The sequence below is a fragment of the Trichoplusia ni genome, chromosome 21 (assembly GCF_003590095.1).
Source record: "Trichoplusia ni isolate ovarian cell line Hi5 chromosome 21, tn1, whole genome shotgun sequence".
In the NCBI taxonomy this organism is placed as follows: domain Eukaryota; kingdom Metazoa; phylum Arthropoda; class Insecta; order Lepidoptera; family Noctuidae; genus Trichoplusia; species Trichoplusia ni.
The window spans coordinates 333,580-358,696 of NC_039498.1; the positions used below are offsets into that span (position 1 = coordinate 333,580).

Consider the following 25,117-nt stretch of genomic DNA (forward strand, 5'->3'; position numbering starts at 1 on the left):
TTACAATTATAAAACAAAAGATGGTTATATTTATTTTAATTAGCTAAAGTTCAGTAGGTCAGTAAGTCAACTTGCTCGCCCGCCGCCCAATCTCTTGATAAAGGATTGGGGTCCGAAGCTAGTCAGGTGATCCCGATAAATACGCAAAAGCAAACCGTTCTTAAAAAAAATACGAATGCTTTAATAAAACTGAAGCGGTTATGAATGTAATATCATAATTATGTTTAAATACGCCAAATTCAAGCCCTAACAAAACACTTATCACAGAAGCTTATTTGCAACTGAAGCAGTTTATAAAAGTGATACACAATTGCCTCAATGGATCAGAAATATACTAACTAATAAATAAACAAGATTGATAACAGCAACAAAGGTGTAGGATGCTGCAGTTCAGATTAAGAGTGACGTCCTCTTGAATATCTAAGAAACTTGAGATTAAGATGGACAGATTGTCCAATGCCATTTTTCAATTGTGCGACTTGACTACTATAATTGTGCAACAAAGAAACATTGTGTAATTGCATGTTTTATTAGTGTGTTTTTAAATTAAAACGTTCAGATTATTGGTCTATTAAGATCTTTATAAGGTAGTTTGAAAAAATTATTTTCGAAGCAGAAATATTTTCGAACTAATTTCGAATCTATCCCCTGATTATTGCTGGTTTATACATAACCCAGTTCATGTGCAATCAGAATCAAAAAGTCTTAATTACAAGTAGGCCGTTATGAGACTTTTTAAATGTTTATATGAAGATGCGCGGTTCGACAATGTAATTCTGACGGAGAAGAATTGACAGAAAACTCCTTAAATTACTCTTTCTCTTTAAAATTTATAAGAATATACAAAATTCCTCATAGATTATGATAGTAAGAAGGCGAAAAAGAGGACAGAAAAATTGTCTACATACATAGTTTACCTACCCGCCTCACTTAGTCTCGAGCTGTATTAGCTAGGCAACCTAACCTCTATCCATTTGATAATAATACATATATTGTCTAAACGTGTCGACGGTGTCATTATAATGCGAACTGACATTGAACAATGATCTCATAGTTAATTATTATTATTGAACATCGAACGATTAATTGTAACAAATTACTAAGTGTCAGTCATATAGGTTGGTACGTGTGAAAATATAATTTGAAGCCGCTGGCGTGTTGGACAGAAAAGTGGAATTTTCACAGACAAAATTAAACCTTAGTGCTATGATATTAAAGGCGATTTAGATACCGAAGTAATTGTAGTACTGGTTTTTCTATCAGCTGGTTAGTTTTGTCTGCCAACACGTTTGTGAGGGACAGGGCACGTGTAAAATAGTCGATCTTCTATTGTTTAGCTATTCAACATATTCCCATTGGCCTGAGGAAGGCAAGGCAGGGGTGTAAGGCTATATTATTAAGATCTTTACGTCCGTACGTTAGCGCACTAAGCGTGTTAGCAGCTTTTGCTTCCACTTCTAACAGTCTTTCTGACGACAAGAGTTGCTTAGGAGTCTACTAAAACTGAATGTGGGTAGATTTTTTTTTAAACAAAACTTCTCGTCCAGCAATTAGTGGTCTTTGCACGTGTGTTTCATAAAGGAGTCAGGACAAGCATTCGCAGATCATACAAATGCTAGTCCTACTCGAATATCGAATCCACGACACGTCGCGCCCAGTGGATTTTTCGTGGTGCCCTATACGGCTCTGGATTTACAGATATCTTAGACAGAAAACTGTTGTAAAATGAATAAAACGATATCCCTCATTATCCTTCACAACTAAATGAAACTGATAGTTACATAAGGACAACTACCACAATAGCACTGTAATGATTTGATAATATCTCTAGAACATCATTTATAACCATTGCAAGTTAATAGCATGTAACAATGTACTTACATCCACATGTCTTATTGTTCGTGATTTTATTCAAATTATTCATAAATGTTAGGTAGGAATCAGTAATTACGTTAGCGTTCTACTGGGCAAGGTCGATTCAATCTGTGGTTACAAACGATCATAGTATTTGATTTGTTATTACGGCTGTAATGTTATTAATTTTTACCTCTCTTTTTAATCGAGAATGTGAGAAAAGGATGAAAGATTTAATGGCCCAAATTAGTGCACTTGTTTATTTAAGTGATTAATTTTAGAAGGCCTTGGGTTTTGACTAAAAAGGTTTAGTTTTTTACTGAGGCTCCGGACAAAGTCGAATTGATAAAGATAATTATGGAATTGTATGCGACTGTCGGCTTGGAGTTTTGCCCTTGATATACTAAGATTAATTTGACCGTTTCATATATCATGTTTTATTTATGTATGAAGACAGATGTGTCTGATTAAGGTTAGGTTTTACAAGCCATGGCTATGATGTACGGTAATATTTCGTTAAGCACAATTTAACAGTGCTTACTTTGACACCTTTGGTACAGGAATAAATTGGTCAAGATGGGTAGTTTTAGAGGCGCTCGTGGCTAAGCTATAACCGCATAAGTGATTCGATCACATCCGTAGATGGGTGACCATCTTTGTCATAACGAGTTCCTCCGTGTTTCGGAAGGCACGTTAAATTGTGGGTCCCGGCTGTTATTTCTACATCTTTGACAGTCGTTACAGGTAGTCAGAAGCTTGAAAAAGTCTGACAGCCAGTCTAACCAAGGGGTATCGTGTTGCCCAGGTAACTGGGTTAAGGAGGTCAGATAGGCAGTCGCTCCTTGTAAAACACTGGTACTTAGCTGAAACCGGTTGGACTGGTAGCCGACCCCAACATAGTTAGGAAAAGGCTAGGCCAATGATGATGGGTAGTTTTAAAGCAACTTTTGTAACTGTGTTTATCTGGATGTTCCAGCTAGTTTCGGACCCAACTGCCACATGACCCTCTGCCTCATGATTAAGGACTCCGTTTGGGTCCTCTACTATAATTGTCGGTCTATCCTGATAAATAAGCTGTCGGTTCAGTTAGGAAGCAAATTGAATAAAATACAAACATGCTAAATAGGTAATAAGTTGGAAAGATCACATAATAGTACACTGAAATGGTATTTGCCATATGGAAAGCCACCTATAGCAAGAAGCATAGCATAGCTTTATTTTACTTAAATTTTTCTAAACTAGTCCTTTGATAATAATATGCAGCTATTTCAACGATAGGAAGTGAATGTCACATCTAAACTCGTCTTAATTACATAATGTAATCAACATACATGCATGTGTTTATTAATTAACGAGTTTTTTAATTAGAATAACAAGTATCATTGACAGTTATCGAATTCTTACGTAAGCTACAGACGGGAGAATTAAGAGTCAATACTAATGTTATAGATGAAGAGTTTGGTTGAACGCGTTAATCTCAATAAATGCTGGTCCGAATTGAAAAAAACTTCCAGTGTGAGATACCCCAATTAGTAACCCCAGTTGAGAAAGGCTATAAGATTATGCCGCCAGAAATGATATACGTTACAAAACCGTTGGTAATAATTACTAACTTTATATCCTCAAAATAACCACGTGGATGAAGTCGCGGGCAACAGCTAGCTAAACTGTATAACCTTTAATAAGGAGCCTAGAAAATAAAAAGTACAGAAATTATCGACACATGTAGTCCATTTAACGTCATCGTCAAAAAAATGCTAATACTATTCGATATCCAGCGGCGTGCGCAAGCGATCATTTTTTGTCACAATCCCTTCTCCCCTCCCTGTCTATCACATGCAGAGCGAAAGAGATGCAACACGAATGCAACTAAGGACATTGACTGATATTTTTTGTATGAAAGCTCCATTAAGCAATATTGGACTTTATTCTTTTCGTTTAAGATTGAGGATTGGCTGGTAACGAGGTATGCAGATGAAGTTTTTTCAAGGGCCCATACGGTTCCTTACACCTGGTCGATGCGGGTGTGCGCCCATTGTTATTTTAGGCGACATTTTGTCGTTTCGAACATAATAAACAGATTAATTGTCAAGCTTGGGTCCAATTGCGAATATAAAATGATGTATTCTGAGTGAACGACGCTTTTGCTGCATAGGGACTGTTCCGGAGTCGTATTGTGTATTAATTCAGTTATACGTTAAGTGAGAATGTTGTAGTAATGCATTTAAAGGTGCCTCCAAGCGGTGAGGTTAAACATCGAAAATCTATACGTTTAGATAAAATTGGAGTGTCTGTTTGTAACATTGAAATAGCCGTTAACTACATGAATATGAATGCTAAAAATACGTTAGTAATATTGTCTGATATTCAGAAAATATAGACCTATTGCCATGTACTAGTACTGTCTACACCAAATATAAACAACTAATAGGCTAATACAAAAAACTGAAAAAAAAACACTACATAATATTTTTTTTGTTAACTTCCCCGCTGACGAATTCGCTAATACTGCTAGTTTGGAATATAAACTTAAACTGCTTTAAAACAAGCGTGGTGATTAATTCTTTCCTTCTCTCAGTGGAAAGGGGCCTTTGTCTGTAAGAGTCAAGTCAGTATTTACACTCGTCCAAAGATAAGCAATAAATATCTATTATTTCCTTGTTCAACATCTTTATTGTCCTAACAAATCAGATCTTACTTTCCTATTCCTTGTTTTATTCTTGAACAAGTCTCTGATCTATATTTAACTTTACTAATTCTGATTTATTGATCTCGGTCTGAATTGATGGGCTAGGTCAGGAATCGTGACTCATCTGCCTTTATATAGACTTGACAGTCTTAGATTTAATGATTGACGAAGGTGGCTAGATTGGTCTAGATGTGGCAGGTTAAGAATCGGGTGAAATGGTACAATTTGGGATAGGCCTATGTAAAGTAGGCGATGGTAGCAAGACGATAAGTTGTGAGACCCTGACATATGCAGAGCAAATACCTACTTATAATTAAAGAAAATTTTAACCTCAAACAGAACTCGAATCGAAGACTTTGGGCTCATCCTATCTGGCAGACGTACTATAGAAAAGAAGTTCACTTAAAACCATAGTAGATAAAGTTTCCACTCAAAATTAATATTCGGACAAGTACACATGCCAAATGAAAGTCATCCAATGACACACATCCGACAAAAACTACAGCGAATCTAAAATACATGAAGATTAGTCATTGGACCAGAAAAAAATACGACTCGCAATGCATGTCTGTGCTAGATAAATTGATGTATGACATCATACACAATCGATTACGTTTCGTTGTTCATCTAATCCAACAATTGTGTTTATGCTTGGTCTATTAGTTTTATTGTCTTCTTGTCAGATATTGTACTTTGATTATTATCTTAGTTGATGTGTTTTGAAAGTATTTTACTGCTTTCTATGCTGTTGTGTAGCTGTTTTACCTGAGTTATAATAAATTCTAAGGTTTTGGTTATGTTGGTTTTTAGAATCACTTATAACATAATTATTGTGATTGGTTCTGTATTGGAACCTTGCTTTATCATCCTTTGGAACCAGGTTTATGATTGACTTACGTCAAGTACCTTGTGTTTATCTGCCCGTCTCCAGCGCCATATTACCCATTGCTGGATACAAATTTCCCGTTACTTATTAATTTTACTTCTTAGTTATGGCAATTATCATCATCTTTTCCTATCCTCCCTTAAGAGTCATCAGCCGATGCCATCATGAGTACTATCAGATCCATTAAAAAACTTAAACAGATCGCATCTTTCTACGAAGTGAAAATGTTACAGCTGCAAATATCATCTGCAACGTTAGGTAAACGATTCTAATCTCAACATTCCCTCTATTTTGAAGTGTTGAGCAACGAAACTTTTTCTTTCCAAATACTTAGGACATACTTGCGTAAACTTGCTTAGTTTCGGTTTTAAATAACTCGGAGTTCTTTCTCCCTTGCGTAAAGACTCCTTATTGCAGGGAAACCTATTTATAAATGGATCTGAAGTTTGGAATAGGTAAGAATTGAAGTTAACCCTAAGAATTAGTACTTGAGAAGGGTAGTTTTTTTTTTAATTAGGTATAAAATGTCCATTAAGTAGGATTTTTGCCATTTGAATAGTGTATTCAATTTAAAACTTTGCCTTGAATTTTAGAAGGTGCTTGATTGCTCATGTATACCTAACATTAGGTGTTTAGGTAGCTTGAAGCCTAAAAAAAGTAAAAAATCTTATTTCAACTCTCTACTAGCTCAAACTCGTAGCCAAAGTGCCAACGGTCTAAAGACGGTTACGGAGACAATCGTAACAATTGATTAATATCTATCATAAAAATAAAGTCCATTTTAGATCTTGCAAAGGAAGAAAAGTTGGGTCTCACAAGAACACCTCATGCTCCAACAAAGCTAGTACCATATTCGGTAGTAGCTTCGTCTTTCTTAATGCCAACGTAAAGATTATAGTTTAAGCACTAAAAACTTTTTATTGTTTAGAAACATATGTTCCGAACTCCTTGAAGCAGCACACTAGAAAGAAACACACAAAACCAATATCCGAATCTGTTTTCCCATGGTGCGAATGTATCTTAGTACCATCACCATTACGTTGCAATTGTGCAAGCGAGAAAGTACTCTATGCCGTGTAGTGCACTGTATCGCTTTCTCATCTCCAACAGTCTTAGTTCAAGAGCTCTTGGTAGAATTGTCACTTTGTCGTGTAGGGTTGTCACATTTTGAAACTCGTTCCACCTTTTTTTTAAATAAGTTGTTCGTCAATTTTAATGTCTGACCTAAAGGTGATCTAGACGTGTAATTAGGTATTGGTTAGTTAACTACTTAATTCTTAGTTTGTTTTAGTTTTTATTTGTAGAAGTTATTTTTATTACGGTTAATGTGTAGTTTTATAGGTTAGGTTGAAACGTTCTTGGATGTAGGGCAGGTTTTTCTTTTTTTTAAGCGGTTTAATGTTAGCACGTCTGAACCTTAGTGTTCATTGAGAATTATATATTTTTTCACATCGAGATAGTAGTAACAGTTTAGAAATTTATTGTCCTCATCTTTTTGAAGTCTATGAATATAAAAATGTAGCCGAATTCATATTAATTGTATAAGATAAAGCTTATTTTGTACATACCTACCTCAGTTATTTCGTAATGAGAGTGGTCAATAAAAAAAATCATCAGGCCATTTTCCCCGAAAGTGACATCCCTAAGTATAATGACAATTCACTATGCGAACATGCAGATAGTGTGTGAATTGATATATTATATTATACTCACTTTCTTTTGCATATCCGTTTGTGACTACTGACAATAAGTCGGAAAAAATGTGTGATAAGGACGTCTAGCGACAGCTATCTGACTTGCCCATCGCGTGCTGACTAATTTAGATGGTCCTTTACGGGTTCATTTATAGGTTATATAATGCCAAATAATGTTGCTCTCTTGGTATAATAAGTTTGAAAATTGGTTTAGTTGGTACGCACAACCCTATAACGTCTAAGTCCGTTTTTTAATTTTGGTATGTCAACCTATAGATACAAATGTTTGTTTTTTAATCCAAAGGTAATTATAATATGTATACAGCAATAAAACTTTCAATGAAATTAGAAAACTAGTTTTTAATTAGTGATGATGATGATTGTTCAAATTGCAAGTTTAGTCAATGAAAAGAAAGGGAAAGGATGATTCTCAATCCTGCACATAACATGCCCATGCCCGCAACTATTCTAACTAAATTTGATGTTACCAGCACCAAGAACATCAAACCGTTTCAGTCGCTTCAACACTCAAATACTGCATTTATTTTAAAGGAAAATATACCACAAAATTACCAATAATTGTAGCAAGTTGTAACACACACAAGCTCAGATATTAAAAGACAATAAAAACCGGTTTTTCATAGCACCCTTGCATTAGGGGGTTGTAATAAAGGCTAAAGCAGCCTCAATCATAGCGAACTTGTGTATCCAGTGATAAAAAATGCACAGATGGGTATGCCAGACTATTGATTTTAAAGTACAGTTGGCAAATTCATTTTATTGAAGTACAAACAGGTATCGTACGCGGGGTAGCGTGGGTAGGAGCTAGACGGGGTTTGGGGTTTACTCTTGTCATATATATGTAGTAACTAGGTGTTGCCCCCGGGCCTGCCCGCTTCAAATCGAAAATGATCCTAACAGAACAAAAAGTTGGGATAAAAACTATCCTAGGTGTTAATCCAGGTTATGAACTATCTGTGTACCAAGTTTCGTCTAAGTTTGTTTAGTGGTTTCTGGGTGAAAGAGAAAACCATCCATACATACAAGCTAACAAGATGATGGTGAGATTATATTCCGTTAATTTTTCAATAAGTGTAAACGATTTTTTGGTATGGGTGGAAACTTACAGTAAGCATTGGGCATTTCCATTTATTTATTACTTAATAATAGAAAAGCACATTATCGTCTTTTAACAAGAAAATAATAGTAAATTAATTTTAACAAGCAAAATGTTAAAAGTAATGACGAAGAAATACATATCCAACAAAACTAAATAAATATTAACACCCAAAACACGGAAATACTTAAAAAAATACACTAACAAAATAATCGAAATATACCAACATAATAACGAAATAAATCAAAGATGTCGTTGCCGACTCTACTTCACAATCACACCACACGTAACATTTCACCCAATGATTTTATTTAATAGTCTCGGCCCGCGGGTTTGTTCGCTTGGACGTCTCGTAATTGTGTTACTCCAAAAAGTTTTATTCAATATTAAATACTTAACTTAAATAATTTTTGAAACTATAACTGGATCAGTTTAAGTTTTACCGGTGTGTGTGTTTGACAAAGAATGTGGATTTAAAATGTGTTTTCACTGATTCGTGTGTCGTGTTTTGTTTTTGAAAGTGATTGGATTGTATTAAAGATAAATATTGTAAGTTGTATTTTTTTTGTATGTATTTGTCGGGTTTTTGATGCGATTGGCGAATTCATTGAGATTTAACCTTGATTATTAAGTATTGGTTTACAAAGTTAATATTTATGAAAGACTTATTACAATCAATATTATTATAATTCAAGATAAATTGGATTTAAATTGTTTACTGTGCGATGGTTATTATCACCTCTACACGTTTTTCAAGGTTTGAGAGTACTGTCATAATTGGAGTAGACAAATATAACATGTTATTTATTTGCATGCTTATTAAAAAGGCATTTTAGATTGTACTATTTAGTATTACTCAGGTGTTGAATTAAAAATAGGAGATATTAACTTTAAATAAACTTGTACTTGCTAATAAGACACGACGCATTTCGTCAAGCTTTTTCACAAATTATTGTATCTCAAATTCAATTGAATACTGGTATTTTATAGTCTATCAACTGCCTGTAGTCAAAATAAAACAGTGACTCAAATCAATACAAGTCCTGCTCTCTCATAATAAAATTATCAAGTAACAATACAGCTACATTATAACAGAAGTTCTAAAACACAAGTAAGGATTAATTCTACCCTTTATAGCACACCCTAACCACCCTATTTACTTAAATTAGGGGCGAGTTGTCACCCCTCCGATCCATCAAAATTATATATACAACTACAGGTCAAAATATACCGGCCGTTCTCTACATGTGTGGGTAGAACCACTTTATCTAAATCCAGACGGTTCGATCTGTGTTCAGACGTGTACATACAATCTTGCTAGCGCATATTCAAGTGATCCCGTATTGGTATACAACATGCTAAAATGTTTTGTAACCCTCCGACTTAAAGTTCTATTTTGAATACAGTCTGGAAAGTTCATAAAACAATAGCAATCAAATGATTTAGCAATGGCCGGAGGTTTTAATTATTCTCTCTTAATCAATAATATTAAAACGATAAGATTTTTTATACTTGATTAAATTATATTTTAATTAAATGTCCCGTGTATATGTTTGTGAGGTGAGAGTAGACAAAGAGTTGTTAAAACCAAGTAAAGAGGTCGCATAGGCAGTCCTAGTTGAAGCCATCGGTTTCCTCGAAGCGATCAAACTGGAGTCGGGGACTCTAAACGCTATACAGAATCATCCCAAGCAGGGCGTTACCCGGCTATTAATCTGCACACAAGTAAACACAGGCATCTCAAACCGAGTCGCCAAGAAGAAAGTATCTACACCTGTCCTTCTCCCACTTTATGTAGTGACCGGTGTGCGAGAGGGACGGCAATCGAAGGGTCGGAATCAATACCATATGACAGGGGCCGGTGTTTTATTTTGTTGGAGACATCTTTGCGTGTGTTGGTATAATGTTATGTTTGTGTGAGTGGCTGGACCGCGTGCCCTGAACTGTGTCTACATAAATTTTACCCAATGTTCGCTTTTCACATGTTAATTCTAGGATTTCGGATTTTGCTAGTGGATGCTTTGAATCAGTCTTGTTTCTGTTATGTTGGCTTTCGTTTTAAAGAGGAGAATAATGGACTGCGTTGTTTTGAGTTTAATTATAATTATATTCGACTGATAATTATTATTTTGATCTACACTGCGTTGTTGGTTATGCTTTAATTTATCACACAAAGGTAATGTTTTGTTATTTATTCATTTTGTCCTTTTATCTTCTTAACCAGTTATCAATGCTTATGTATCCTCAAAATTGTTTAGTTTTTGATCATCATTTCCAATCGACGAAGGATTTCTCCAAATCTCAAGAAATTCGCGGCTTTTTATAGCCACGGATCAATCCTTCATAAAGAAATCTAACTGGTCCCGCCATCTTTGCGAGGCCTACCACGTCGATGTGCCTTTTCCTTTTTGCCATCAAATCCTTTGTTATCTTTTCTGAGACGCGAATTTACCTTTTTACTTGTGATTGACCAATTTGCTCATGATTTTTGTGGTCAAAATTATGGGCATGTGTAATGTGCAATTCAATGTTTCCAAAGGAATATATTTTGAGCATTTTTGATTTGATCGATCTTGTTGTTATTCAATAAATAACAATTTGAACAATTCGAAAATTTTGAATTAGATTATAAATAATTACTGTAAATGTATTTATACAAACTTAGTCCAGTAAGTAAGCTACATTGATAATATTAGTATAAGAGATGCAATCGATTTCTATATCATGAATACCTAACACTACTTTTTATTTCTAAATGAAAAGATCCAAAAGCTTCTTAAATATTCTAAAATAAAACAAATGATACCTTCATCATACAACACTATATCATTACGAATCAGAGCATTTGGTGTAATTTGGCAGCAGTGGGAAGGGGTAGCCACCCCATTCGAGCGAGATTTTACGGGTAACATTTACGAAGCGAGCTATTGTCCAGTGAGTTGTGGTGTAAATAAAATGTATAAATCAATGTTTTTCGTCCGAGCACTTTGAATATTTTCGCTTCTGACGATTTTTATGTGGAATTGGAGATTTTTTGTGCTAGTTGTGAGATTGAAGTGTTAGTGACCAGTTGAAGTGCTGAGTGTAATATTTTTGAAGAGTTATACAATTTTATGAGTGTGTATCTAGTGTAGAAAACAAGGTTATCAGAGATTAAGTTATTCTAGACGCATTATTTAGTTCTAAAATCGGTCTTTTTGTGTGATTCTCGATAGTTTTCAGCACAAAATCTAGGATACATGCTGTACTGAACAATACAAGGAATGAAACAGTGCAAAAGGTTTTTTAAACACATTTGCAGTATTTCCCCCTCTACGATAGTCCGATAGGATTGCAATCCGACATGATCGGAAAGAGATTAGAGTCTTTGTGTCCTCCTATGTCGATGTTACAACCAATGGCTTTTGTAACTTTTGATGTTGATACCCTAACATAGTGTTCAATATATTGACACTGTTTTCAAAATGACTGACCAGATGTCTTTCACTATGACAGAATAACAGTCAGTCCCCTGCTATATGTATGATGAAATGATAATATCAGCGTGCATCTATGACAAAAACCTTTTCCCGTTTAGAAAAATATTGAACATTGATCATTTCGATAAGCTCAAAAGATGCAATAAAACTGTGCTGTCTTTTTTTGATATTGTTTATTTTGTATCCATATTTAATTAATTTGGTTTTAAAAATGTATTAATTTTACATTACCTGTACTGGCATCCTCAACTCTGCCTTATCAAACTATTTGCCGATACTCAAAGCCTCCCAAATTCTCAAATCTATTCCGTAAGCTGTATCTATTTAACTAATGGTAGTTAATAACCATGTACTGTTTCATGTCTTGTTCATTTATCATCATACTAGCTGTTGCCCGCGAGTTCGTCTGCGTGGTTAGAAGATATAAGTTATGACTTTTTCTTCGCTCCTATTGGTCGCAGCGTGATGATATATAGCCTAAAACCTCTCTCGATGAATGGTCTATTCAACACAAAAATATTTTTTCAATTTGAACCAGTAGTTCCTGAGATTAGCGCGTTCAAACAAACAAACAAACTCTTCAGCTTTATATATTAGTATAAGTATATTAGTATATAGATGCCAAAGATATCTTCGCTACGTTTCATCGATTTTTAATTTCTCGCGCGGAGATTTTAATATTACGATAACTCATTACCTATTCACTTTTTTGGTGTAGTGTAAAAGGCAATTTTGTTCTATATTACATGTATAATATATCTAACTTATTTATTTGGATAAGGATTAATACTGTATTGTTAAAAATAGGTTCGTAAATAACCCATAATTTTACTGTATTAAGAAAACACATAAAAATGGTTATTGTGGGTTATCCTTGGAAGATAGACATATACCACCGCGGACTTTTTTGTAGATTTATTAAAGAGGTACAAACCCGCCATACATAGTTTTGTTGTAACTCAAAAGGTTTTGGCAGCGTTCTCGAGGAAAGCTCTCGAATGGCTTAATTTTTTCCGACATGTTTAACTAATATCGTTGTAATATTGTCAGTTTACACAAAACCTAAACTTATTATACACTAAAACCTTCCTCAAGAATTGCTCTATCTATTGTTGAAAACCGCATCAAAATCCGTTGCGTAGTTTTAAAGATTTAAGCGTTCATAGGGACATACAACATGATGACAGAAAAAGCGACTTTGTTTTTTACTATGTAGTGATAGTGAAAAAGCTGTCAATTATATCCGCAAGTTCTTAGTGTGTCATTTTAAAAATGTTGACTTGTTACTGTAATTTGCAAGTCACTGCATATGATAAGGTTAAGATATCTCCTTAGACCATAAGTGTAAAGTGTGTATATTCTTTGTTCGTATGCCCTATATTTCTTTTATATGCGAAAGTTGGTTTGTATAACATGCTGTTGAGCACTTCACTCTTCGAGAGCGCCTTTCATGATTTGGTTTTCTTGTAGTTACAGAATAAATTTTTGCCATTAATGATTTAGTATTCTTGCTATAGAAAGTTTTGATCTTTATTCGTTTTTAAGGAATGAAATGCATGTATCGCAAGTTCTTCACTTACATTCAAATCATAAGCAACACAGTCCCATATTTTAGACCACTTCTTGAATAACATCATCCTCTCTAGAACTGTCCACTGCAAAACAAAGGCTTTGATCGTCTACACTTACTGCACTGCCTTTACTATCTCCATTTATAGTCTAGTTCACAATTTCAGGCTTAGTCAAAGTTAGTCATGTTTCCTGTCCTTCGATATCACTTGACCTAACTTCAAGATCAATAGGTGTACCGCAGATTGATAATAGACGGGGAGGGGGGGGGGTGAAGATCATCTTTATGGGATCATTGTGTGGTGCTGTTGTACGGATAGCTTCTGTTAGGGTAATTACCGTTTTGGATGAAGTTAGGTCTAAGTCTGGACGAGGATCGCTTTTTGGAAGAAAAGAAAGGATAGGTCCGTTCTTTTAGGCATAGGTTTGGACGAAGAATGCTTTTTGGATGTAAAGGAAAGAAATAATCGGTTTTTGGAGGCTTGGGAATTGATGAAGATTTCTGAATTAAACGGGATTAAATGAAACGATATATTCGAAGCCATAATCGTCTGCAAAAGAAGGAAAATAGTTTTTATCATTGTGTTTCATTTTTTTTAGGTAGCTACTGTCTGAATTACTCGTTGACTTCTGGTCACCAGACCTCGATTGAATATTTTGATTACTTTAAATAAGCTGTAGATTCAATTTCTGAAAGTTCAAAAGTTAAGTCACATGACACTGCAAACTGTCAACTTAACCCAAGCTATTTCAATTATCACTAAAAGCCTACAGAAATAACACTTGGTCTGAGGAGTCAAGTTTATTTAATTCATCAAGTCCGCTAGTGCTGGCTAATGCAAAAGTTAGATTTCAATATCCCAAGTAACGCGATTGCCTTAGCTGTTGTCGAGTTTGTCAGTCTGTCGTTCCCAAACGGTTCAGCTTAGACAGATCTAATTCAATTTCATCCCATTTAGCTTACTGCAGATGGTATTGATATCATTTTTAAGTCTTTGGGAATTAAGACTTCCTTGTTAAAGACTTCTTATGGACTTTCTTTTGGTGTGAGTTGCTATTTTTCTCTCCTTAAGCTTGTTTTGTGTTTCTTCTTTCTGTTGGTTTTGCAACAGTGTTTTGTGGTTGATAACATAGGGTCAGTAATAAATGTATTACATTTGTTTTTTATGTTACCTGAAAGTTATAAAGATGAAGTTAATTTATTGCTACTTCCCCCCCCGATGAATGCGAAGAATAGATTTTGATTTTTGCTTGAAGTATCTACAAGCCAAAGGGATACATAGTCGATGCGAGTAAGCGATGAGTACATTAATATTGATAAAGGAAACATCTTTGTCAATCTTCTATGATTGTTGCGCCAATAATAATCAAATTACTTACTTCAAGATTTCTTTTTAACACACCTATGCAATTACCTACACAGGACGCTTTACCAGTCACCGGTTGAGTAGAAATCCACCTCTAAAGGTCTAATATTGAAAACATATAAATCAGATAAAAACTCTTCATGGAGCAAAACATCCATATTTTCACCGCAACTATAAAACATGTACAAACACATCAAATTTACGTGTCGGACAATGTTCTGGAGTCAGTTGGAAAGAGACAGCGATACAAAAGCTTAGGGAGTGAGAGAGATAGGCAAAGCAGGGGAGGAAGGCCCCAATAAGGGTGGTTAGCATTGTGAACGATAATTTCCTTGAAAAGTAGAAAAGGTAATTTTATTAGGGTGTTTTTGTGTTTAATTCATGTATGTATGTGTGAGGGTCTTCGAATATTGTTTTAATTTATGTTTTGTGACGCGTTTTGATGTTTTATTTCACGCTTTTTGGAATTATGTTGGGGTAAACCGTTTTGAGGTGTTTTGTGTTAAAACTGTTCTGAATTAATTGTTTTCTTTTGGATTCGAATACGTGTTTAGAGCGACTGTTATTTATTATAAGTTGACTGTTTTTGCAAAATAACTTTTATAGCTGAGATAAAATATAATACTTCTTTGAAGCTAAAATTTAGCTGAGATAATTTTAGTATTGGTGCTTAAAACAAGTACCTAAGTTAATTCAATATGTTTATAATAAGTATCCTAAATACTGTTGATTAATTATTATTATTATTATATCTTTGTTTATCATTATCAATGGGATTAAACGTTTTCATCTGTCAGGTGCTTGAGGATAAGAAAACTCGAAAGATTTAATTCGTACCGTATTACTCAAGATGTTCTATATTGTTGTAGACAATTTCTTTCACGAAAAAGCCTTTAATTTTACACCAAGGAGAAGATTCGGATGTATTTTTAACTGTAACTAATACTGTCTTATCTTTGTTACAGATAACCATTGGATGGGAATAATGTGCTAAGTGACAAAGTGACAAAGTGCCAGTGTAGTGTAGTGTAGTGGCATGTGTCAGTGATCGTCATGAGTGAAGTGAGGCAGGCGGAGCCACGGCTCTGAATGATAGCTGACGCAGAAGGTGAGCTCATTGTTCCATATTCTTTAAAAAACTTTCTTAGCGTATGGTGTCCCACTGCTGGGCAAACCGGAACAGAAGAACCTTCTATTTCTTCAAAACATGCAATTTAAAAGCATTAAGGCATTTGCATATCATTATAATTAAAAAGATTTCAGTTCAAAATTGATGGTATAAACTTCTTTAGCTTTAGCAAGATCGATTAAATACATTTGAAATTAATACCATTTTTTTCAGTAAAAGTATCTGCAGTTCTTGAATTAAACTTAAAAATATTGCATCAATTGATCTATAAGTTAGCAACTATACCTAAAGTTAAGAATATAATATCAACCCTTCATAAATCATTAAATCAAATTTGAATATCAACCAATATCCTACCTCCACACCTTATTCCCAACGAAAACCACCTTTACACCAGATTCCATAAGGTTGGTTTTCCCTTAACAATATACAATACAGTCTAACTTTGCATATACTCGTAAACAAATTGCTTCAGCATCCCCTGAGAGAAAGTTATCGCAAAATGGACGCTACACTAGATGTGTACTGTGCTTGGATATTAGTTTGATGTTATGTTCAGCTTAAAGAGACTCAAAACACATAGAGACAGTTTCATAGACGACCTCCGTGGTCGAGTGGCGTACGCACCTGTTTCAAGGTGTCGCTAGCTCTGAGGTCCCGGGTTCGATCCCGGTCGGGTCAATGTAAAAATTCACATTTCTACATTGTCTCGGGTCTGGGTGTTTGTGGTACCTTCGTTGTATCTGAATTCCATAACAAAAGTGCTTCAGCAACTTACTTTGGGTTACAGAACAATGCATGTGATGTTGTCCGCATTTTATTAGACGACAATACAGCAGTGTATTTTCGGGTTCCGTAGCCACAGGGTATAATGGTACAATATTGCTGAGGTATAACAGTTTTTTCTTCTATCCGTCACTAGGTTATATCTCATGAACCGTGATAGCTGGTCAGTTAATTACTTTTCAGACGATGTTTATCTGCTACCACTAAACAACGAAAAAGAAAAACGAGATAAACTTGTTGGTGGGTGACAAAAAAAAGAACTTATTTGTTCGATACTACCATATAAAATCTCTGAGTTCAAGCCAAGTCAAACTTATGTCGAAATGCTCTTTTTACAATAATTAAATGGTTAAAAACTAAACAGTGAAATAATTGCTCCACTATAACCACACTGTCGTTAATAGATCCTTAAAAAAGGCTTGAAACCGTTGGATGTTTAACATCACTATTACCTAAATATTCCACTTGTAATGTATCAGTATTTAAAAGTGACATAACATGTCGCAAGCGCATATTATTCTAGGAATAAAAAACGCGACTTCCTAAGCTCAAAACATTAAGGAAGTGCGTCATTTTAATGACGAAGAACCGGTAACTGGTAAGACTTATATCAAATGTTATGTAGTACATGTATCAAATTGTATTATAGTAATAGGGATATGTTTAATTAGTTATGTTCATTAAAATTATGACTCATGTTGATTTGGTCCCAAATCGTCATCGTTATCTTAAATCTTTTGCCGTCCATTGCTGAACCCAGGTATTAGGTAGATAGAATATTTTTTATTCCACACCACATAAATGCACGCGTTACCCATCAATCACTAACTATCTTGGTCATCATAGGCCAAGCCTTTTCCCAACTATGTTGGGGTCGGCTTCCAGTCTAACCGGATTCAGCTAAGCACCAGTGTTTTACAAGGAGCGACTGCCTATCTGACCTCCTCAACCCAGTTACCTGGGCAACACGATACCCCTTGGCTAGACTGGTTGTCAGACTTTTCAAGTTTCTGACTACCTGTAACGACTGTCAAAGATTTAGGAAAAACAGCCGGGACCCACAATTTAACGTGCCTTCCGAAACACGGACTCTTACTATCTTGGTCTTGCTAGAAAATTCCAATGCCCAAATTGTTGTTCTGTCAATGAATATTTTAAGGATAGTTTACGCCATCTAGTATCTTCTTCTAATATATAAAATTCCCGTGTCACGATGTTAGTTACCGTACCTACTCCTCTGAAACTTCTTAACCGATTTCTACCAAATTTTATATGCGTAATCAGTAGGTCTGAGAATCGACTAACATCAATTTTTCATACCCCTAAATTTTAAGAGTTGCTCACACAAAGAAAAAAAAATGGATGAAATTTTTTGTCTTTATTTTTTTATAATGTAGCATTAAAAATACATACAACTAGAAATAATTTATTAGGAAAAACAACGTTTGCTGGGTCAGTTAGGAAAAAATAAATTTAGCGAAGAACACAGTTGCTTTCGCAATTATAATAGACCAGTTCTTTATGGTCTCCAAGATTAGTCAGTTCCTTTCTTCTATGACATCATAACATCCGCTCAGGATGTTGAGGTAATTAGCACTGGTTATTGCAAGAAAGACTTGACAAAACTAGTTTACTAGATCATTAAAGTGTGGTAATAGTTTGTTTAAATCACTGTTAAATCTGACTTATCGTGAGCTTTGGGAATAAAGGTTGAATTGTGTGCTCTTTATAATGGAGAATTTAGGTCTAAATGATTTATGCTTAAATTTCTTCTTTTGTAAAGGCTGTTGTTTTTCTTATTTTTATCATCTTCTGGTCCTTGCGTTTAAATGAGAGACTTATATTGAAGTAGTATGAGCGGTTGAAAATTTGTTAAATAAAACTAATAGCCTTTAATAACTTAATTAATTTGAATTGTTCTAATGCTCCGGAAATAGTCGTTAGTGTAATATAACCTGTAAAGCTTTGTTTTGCTTATTTTTGAAATTTTTAATCCTTGTGTCACGGTAGGTTTCTCAAACATTCAAGAAACATGCAAAAATACACCCATTTACTGAGAGCATCCTTTTAAACGGTAAATGCCAAAAACAAGTAAAGTATCCTTTTCAAAACTGCTCTAAATTATTTAAAGCATACATCCACATATCAAATTCCACACAAAAAAACACCAAACTTTTTGCAAAACCTTTTCCCACGATACATCTAATGTTTATATCGCAGCGATAAATCTTAAGATAAGTTTTCAGCAGCCAAGTGCATTAAAGTCATAATATATTGCAGACAGTGATGGATTGCTAATCATCGGAGTAACAAAAGGGTCTGTTGATGTTGTACATCATGGAATGTCTTGTGTACTGTCACTTAATTTACATACTTGGAGATTGTTGAATGTGTCGACTTCACTGAGTTTAACTCGGTTGAGGAACTCGTGGCTAAATTAAAACTGCACAAATTGATCGATCACAGCTTAAGCTACACTTCATTCGGGTTTGTCTATAGATCAGTAATCATTTATCTCATAAGGAGTTCTTCCGTTTTTTGGACGTCATGTTAAATTGTGGATTACCGCGATTAATTGACGTCTATAATTGATGTAAACACTAGTTTTAAGATTCGTAAAATGTTTATTTTTATGTTTATGTTGTCGATGTGCCTAAAATAATAAAAAAAAATTGACACGAACCCTGGGATCGTTTCCCTATGTGTTTAACATAATAAAACAGCAATTTTCCTGTTCAGACAAAAATATAATTAAATACACGAACACGTCATGTTTTCGATTTGGCCTCAAATTATAACTTTCATTATTAAAAATGCTTTCACTCTTATTATGGCGAATCAGGCTTTTTGTACTCCATTGATGTTTTGCGCGTTTTAATTCTTAGCTTCCAGAGTTACCTAATTCAGTTGACCGTATTATACGATACACAACTCATATTACAAATTATCTCATAACTAGCTGTTGCCCGCGACTTCGTCCCCGTGTGTAGAAGATATAAGTTATGATTTATACATGCCGTGTTTTTTTCACATTTTCCATTGTATCTTCGCTCCTATTAGTCGCAGCGTGATGGTTTATAGCCTAAAGCCTTCCTCGATGAATGGTCTATTCAACACAAAAAGATTTTTTTAAATTTGGACCAGTAGTTCCTGAGATTAGCGCGTTCAAACAAACAAACTCTTCAGCTTTATATATTAGTATAGATATAGATAAGACCAATGTAAGAAGTCTAGCATTCCAAGAGCTCAAATTAATAAAGTAAAGAATTGTCATTCAACACACTTTTACGTAACATTGATTATTACTATCCACAAATGAATTTGAGAGGCCAATAAGGGTTATATGTTTAATGACGCTGTTTCAACCCACGGTTACCTTGGCTAAAAGTAGGAAAAGCGGACTCTTAATGGCATCCGCCGGTCAATTAGAAGAATTAGAATGTCACGAACTGTGGGCGGAAGTCGCCGATGTATTTACATAGTGACAAAATGAACTAAACGTGTACATGTAAAGAGAGAGATAGAAGATAGCTTCAATAAGTTATTTCTGACTTATGTATGGTATTTACTTGTAAAGGTAGTTCGGCCAGAGTTCGCAGAGCACGCGCCAGGGAACCTGTGGCTCTGGCATAGGCAGTTGAAGAGGCCCGGGGTGTTTTTAGTCGGTGAGAGTCCGACATATCTCCATGCTTCTTGGATTGAAGTGATAAGCGTTTCACCCTGGAAAGAAAATGTTTAAAGGTAGCTCGGACTGGGTGCGGCAAGTTGAGTATCGGGTGTTGTGACGCAACTTAACATGGACATAGGCCACCCGCCTATCTCCATGTGGACCACAATAAGCTGAAATGATTGATTGATTGTATTTAAAAGCTGTTGGCTTAGATACCCATCCATTCTTTTCTTAGTCATCTTCCAAAGTATGATAAGGTCAGGTTTTAGTGGCTCACTTCTTGAAATTCAAACATGATTCTCTCTCCAATCATCGCTTCCTTAAAACTCTGTGTGCGCAGAAAAAAAGTATCCTAAATATGTATACAAAAAAAAAACAAATTGTAAAACAGTTTGCGAAAATAGCGCTCTTATTATCTTATAACTAAATAATTTTAACAAACTTAATACCTAATTAAGTCTGTTACATATGTTATTTTTTACGCTTAACTAATTAGTCACAGAAATGAACGACAGTTTAATTAAAAATACCTAATTGCTACTGAATATAAAAACAAATATACATTTAAAAACGTTATACCTACGCGTCGTTGTATACAGCCGATAGTATCAGTTTCAAGAAACACTTCATAAACAAACTTACGTGAAAATAATTGAAATTGTATTACGAGAAATGAGCAGTCGTTGCCAGTAAAATCAATAACCGCATTGAATATTACATAGGCAATGACGGTCTACACCTTTGAAACAGAAAATAAATCAGGTAGAGCAAATACCAGTTTACTCTTTCATTGTGAATGCGACCTTATTCCTGATTGGATATAGTTGTTATTGAGTTGCTGGAGCTAATTAACGGTGGTTATTAACAGCGCATTTAAGGACAAGTCTTTCTGATTGACTTTTTATAGTTTTCTAAGTTCCTGTGGGAAGATTGAGTGTCTTTTAAGTGAATCTTGGTCTTTAATTACGTTTTTTCAAGTATGAACTACTAACTGACCCTTGCTCAGTACGTTGTCTGGTTTTTTGGCTTAATATAAAATGATATTCGAAATTGATTTAGCTTCCTATTGGCAAAATAATGTTCAAAATAGGTTTAGTAGGTCTTGAGGCCGTCCCCACCGCGTCACAAACTCATTTAAGTCATTGTAATATTAGTAGTTGCTAGTTGCAGCCTGCGGCTTCGCCCTCCTGAATAACATAACCCTTCTGTAACGAAGTCGGATAAGAACCAATGTGTTAAGCCAAGGAAAGTCAGTTACCATACTAAATTTTATCGAGAAATCAATTTCGAAATCACTCCATTTTTACAAGAGGTAACAAACATACACACACAGCTAAACATACCCACATACTTTAGCATTTATAATATTATTTTGATATTAGTGTATGTAAATGACATATCTATACAATAAGTCACATATTTAAAGAGCTGTATAGATACACGGATAACATGATGCATGGATTTTCCAAGTTCATTGATTCTTAGATTTCCTAATCCCTAGTAATATTATAAATGCGAAAGTAACTCGGTCTGTCTGTTACGCTTTCACGTCTAAACCACTGAACTGATTTTAATGAAATTTGGTACAGAGATAGAGTTGACCTTGAAAAAGAACACAGGATAGTTTTTATCCCGGACTTTTGAAGAGTTCTTTTGGAAAAGCGATATAACCGAGCTCGACGCGGGCGAATAGCTAGTACTCACATATTTTCTGTCAAACACGGATTGCTTAACGGTGTTTAGACTGTTGACCCGTTGATTACCGAAGCTAATAATATCAAGATGGTAATTAATGGACGATTAACTACAGTTAGATGAAAGAAGGTTTAACGTTATGGAAAAAACTAGAATTTTCCTGGGATGCTGGATGTGGTGTTCAAATGGGTGACAAAATACCGTTGAAAGAGACCATACGCTGATATTTTTAGAATTTTGTTCAAAGAGATATTAATTAGAAGCAGTACACTTGAAAAAAAATCACAATTTTCTATAAATAAAATTTTTTGAACGGTTAGAAAATTGAATGTCGAAGTAAGTGTTATTTAATGCAACAGAAAATCTTCAAATAAAATCGAATTTCTTTAAATTTGTTTTTGTTTCTAGAGTTAGTGAAATTTAGGGTCACCTACGCGTCATACCGTTTAACAGCAAGAGTTCAATTTATGATAGAAAGTTAAAAAAAAATGGCCTGACCTAAAGGTTTTAAAACAAAAAAATCATACGACAGAATTGTATTCAATTAATTATAATTAACATTGTATTGTTAAAATGTTAGTGACTTTACAAAAACTGTTTCACATTTTAATTCGATGTAAAAAACGAAAGTAAAAACTTGTTTAAACTTTTACGATGACGAACTTTTCTCGACTAGTTTTTTATAGCAGTACTTTTTAAAACTAACCCTTATCAGTAATCGTATCAATTAAAACCTGTCAACGTGGGTCGGACTTTCAGCACCAACGGTTCCGTACAAATTGGAGAAAAAGACTGGAGAAAAATAATGGTATTTTATCACATTTATGATTGTACTAAACGTTGCTTAACCTTGATTTTATTTTTAACTTGTTTTATTGACAACTGATATAAGCAGCAAAAATCTAGTTATATTTCATAAGGTACAACCTGGACCGTCAGTTAGTCAGTTGGAGTTAAGTACTAGGGATCCGCGGTTACTTTCTAAATACGGGACCCTAAAAAGTACTGAACTATAAAAGTGCGAGTATCATAAAAAAAAATTGAGGGTTATAACTGACACTATAAAAGCGAAAGTATCTTTTGACTAAACCACTCAATCAATTGTGATAAAAACTGTTTATAAGGATAGCTTGAACACAAGTAGTTTAAGAGTAGGAAACTAAAATTCAATCTTCTTCTTTTCTTATAGTTCATGTGAAATTTCGTCTATTCCTATAAAGTGATTTAACACACCCCTGAAAAATTCTCATTTGTACTGGTTTCCTCCCGATGTTTTCCTTTACCAAGTAAAACGTTACAAAAGTCAACTGTGCGACAAAATTAAATCTAAGTGTCCTAATACTTACAACTGTAGCAATATTACGCAAACATACCTTACTAACAACTAAACATATCCTTCCATATCAACCGCAAAATACAACTACAATTTCACACGAAAATAGTCTTTGATCTCTTAGTAATAAGGTGATATTTTTACCATCGCTGTCTGATATTTTGCCGTCGCTACATGTTTCTCACGGGCGTATTAAATCGTTTTCTAATTCTAACCAGTTGTTAAATGTTAAACGCGAGTGATCCGCCTCGGGTTGAGACAATAAGAGGTCGGTGAACTGGCGACCGGCGTAACCAGCGGCCAATGTGATGTGGGGAACAGATGGGAGAGTAGGTAGAAATGCCCCAGAGGTTGGGAGGTTGTGACAGTGCCAAATTGGTGAAGTGTTTGTGAGTAGGTGTTATTTTTTTTAAGGTATTAATTAATGTGGTTTTACATAAGAATGTTTGGTTAGATTTAATAATAAGTTGGATAAAAATAGTCTAGTTAGAGAGTATAGTCAAATATTTAACGATAAAATATATGAGTCATTTGTGTCAATATTCAATGGGATACAGGTATAATAACTTTAACTAAAAAGGAAGTGTCAAATTAATTACTTTGAAGTAAATCTAAAAAAAATTATCTGTCGCACTGGATAGCAAACAATAAAAGCCTGCTTTCTTCATGCAAAACTTTCCTCTGTTAACCATTGACCGGGACTAATAAAAGGAGGCTTTTACCTTGCAGTGGGACACTTTGGGTAATTCCAATCAATTTTTTCTTCAGTTTTATTTACAGATATGGCTATCTATCGAACCATCAGCTCTTCCGGCGGTTGTAAAATGTAGACGTTTCGCAAAATAATAATAATAATTTGTTGCTATCTGGACTCGTCAAACGCAATTTTATAATGTTTACTTTACTTTTAACACTAAAACGTTTATCGACGCAAGTATGTGTGAATGTGAAGTACTTGTCAAATGATCGTGTTAATGGTAACAAAAAAGTCGCAAGGCTAATATAGAATGATAAGATTGCAATGTATGCTGTATTTGGTTAAAAATAAGGTTCTTAATTATTTTTAGGGTCATCATCGTATCAGTTTGTCGCCGACAGTAAAAAAATCTCGGTTTAAAGTTGGTTGGATTTTATAAAAATCATTTTACTCCTATACGCCAAGGTGATGTGAAACCTATATCATTGGAAGAACAATTGACACGAGGTAACCCAAATCCAGGATACCTGATAAGTCTCACACTTCATCTCTTCATTCCGATAACCGCTGGGTTCACTAAAAGTCAGGACCCGTAGAATAGACAAGTCAATATGTGGAAGGACATTTCCATACATTTCCGAAAGCAACTAGTGTTAACAGCTCACAAAAATGTGACTTACCTACCGACCCATTAAATCTTAGAAACTTGCATTGTATGGCGAAAGCCTTACAAATAACTTAACTATCAAATTAAATACTTATTTGTCCGACTTAATGCAGTTACCATTTAACATAATCCTAATACGGGTAACCTAACAAAAGACATCTCTCAAATCCAAATTCTAAACGCATTTTTTCCCTTCGGCAATTCAATTTACAAATTCAAAGGCTTGTCGCATCTGTTCGAAAATCTTAATCTTTGGTCATACAAGATGTACTGCACACGTATTTGTACTAATGGCCACCAAATTCGGTTAGCATGCCTTGGTATAGAGAAATTCGACCGAGTGGGCGACTCCGTTACAGAACAGTCACAAAAGTGTCATTTGACCGTATGGCTATAGAACTACGGTGCCTTTCTTGTGGAGAAATCGTGGAACAAATGGATTGCTATATTGTAGAACTTATGGATCTTCGTCTATAGAAATATGG

The 25,117-nt window shown here is 34.7% G+C and overlaps 1 protein-coding gene across 14 annotated transcripts in view; it reads left to right on the plus strand.

Moving 5' to 3' along the window:
- Nucleotides 1-15,543: 15,543 nt before the first annotated feature.
- The window catches only part of LOC113504252 (bromodomain adjacent to zinc finger domain protein 2B-like), a 62,948-nt gene continuing 53,374 nt past the window's right edge, over nt 15,544-25,117 (plus strand). For 9 of the 14 annotated variants that reach the window (XM_026886456.1, XM_026886457.1, XM_026886461.1 and 6 more), the window contains exon 1: nt 15,548-15,763. The gene's annotated coding sequence lies outside the window, so the exon portion shown is untranslated. Of the gene's footprint in view, nt 15,764-25,117 lie in introns of all 14 variants that reach the window. The other 5 variants (XM_026886464.1, XM_026886465.1, XM_026886468.1 and 2 more) reach the window with 3 other exon arrangements.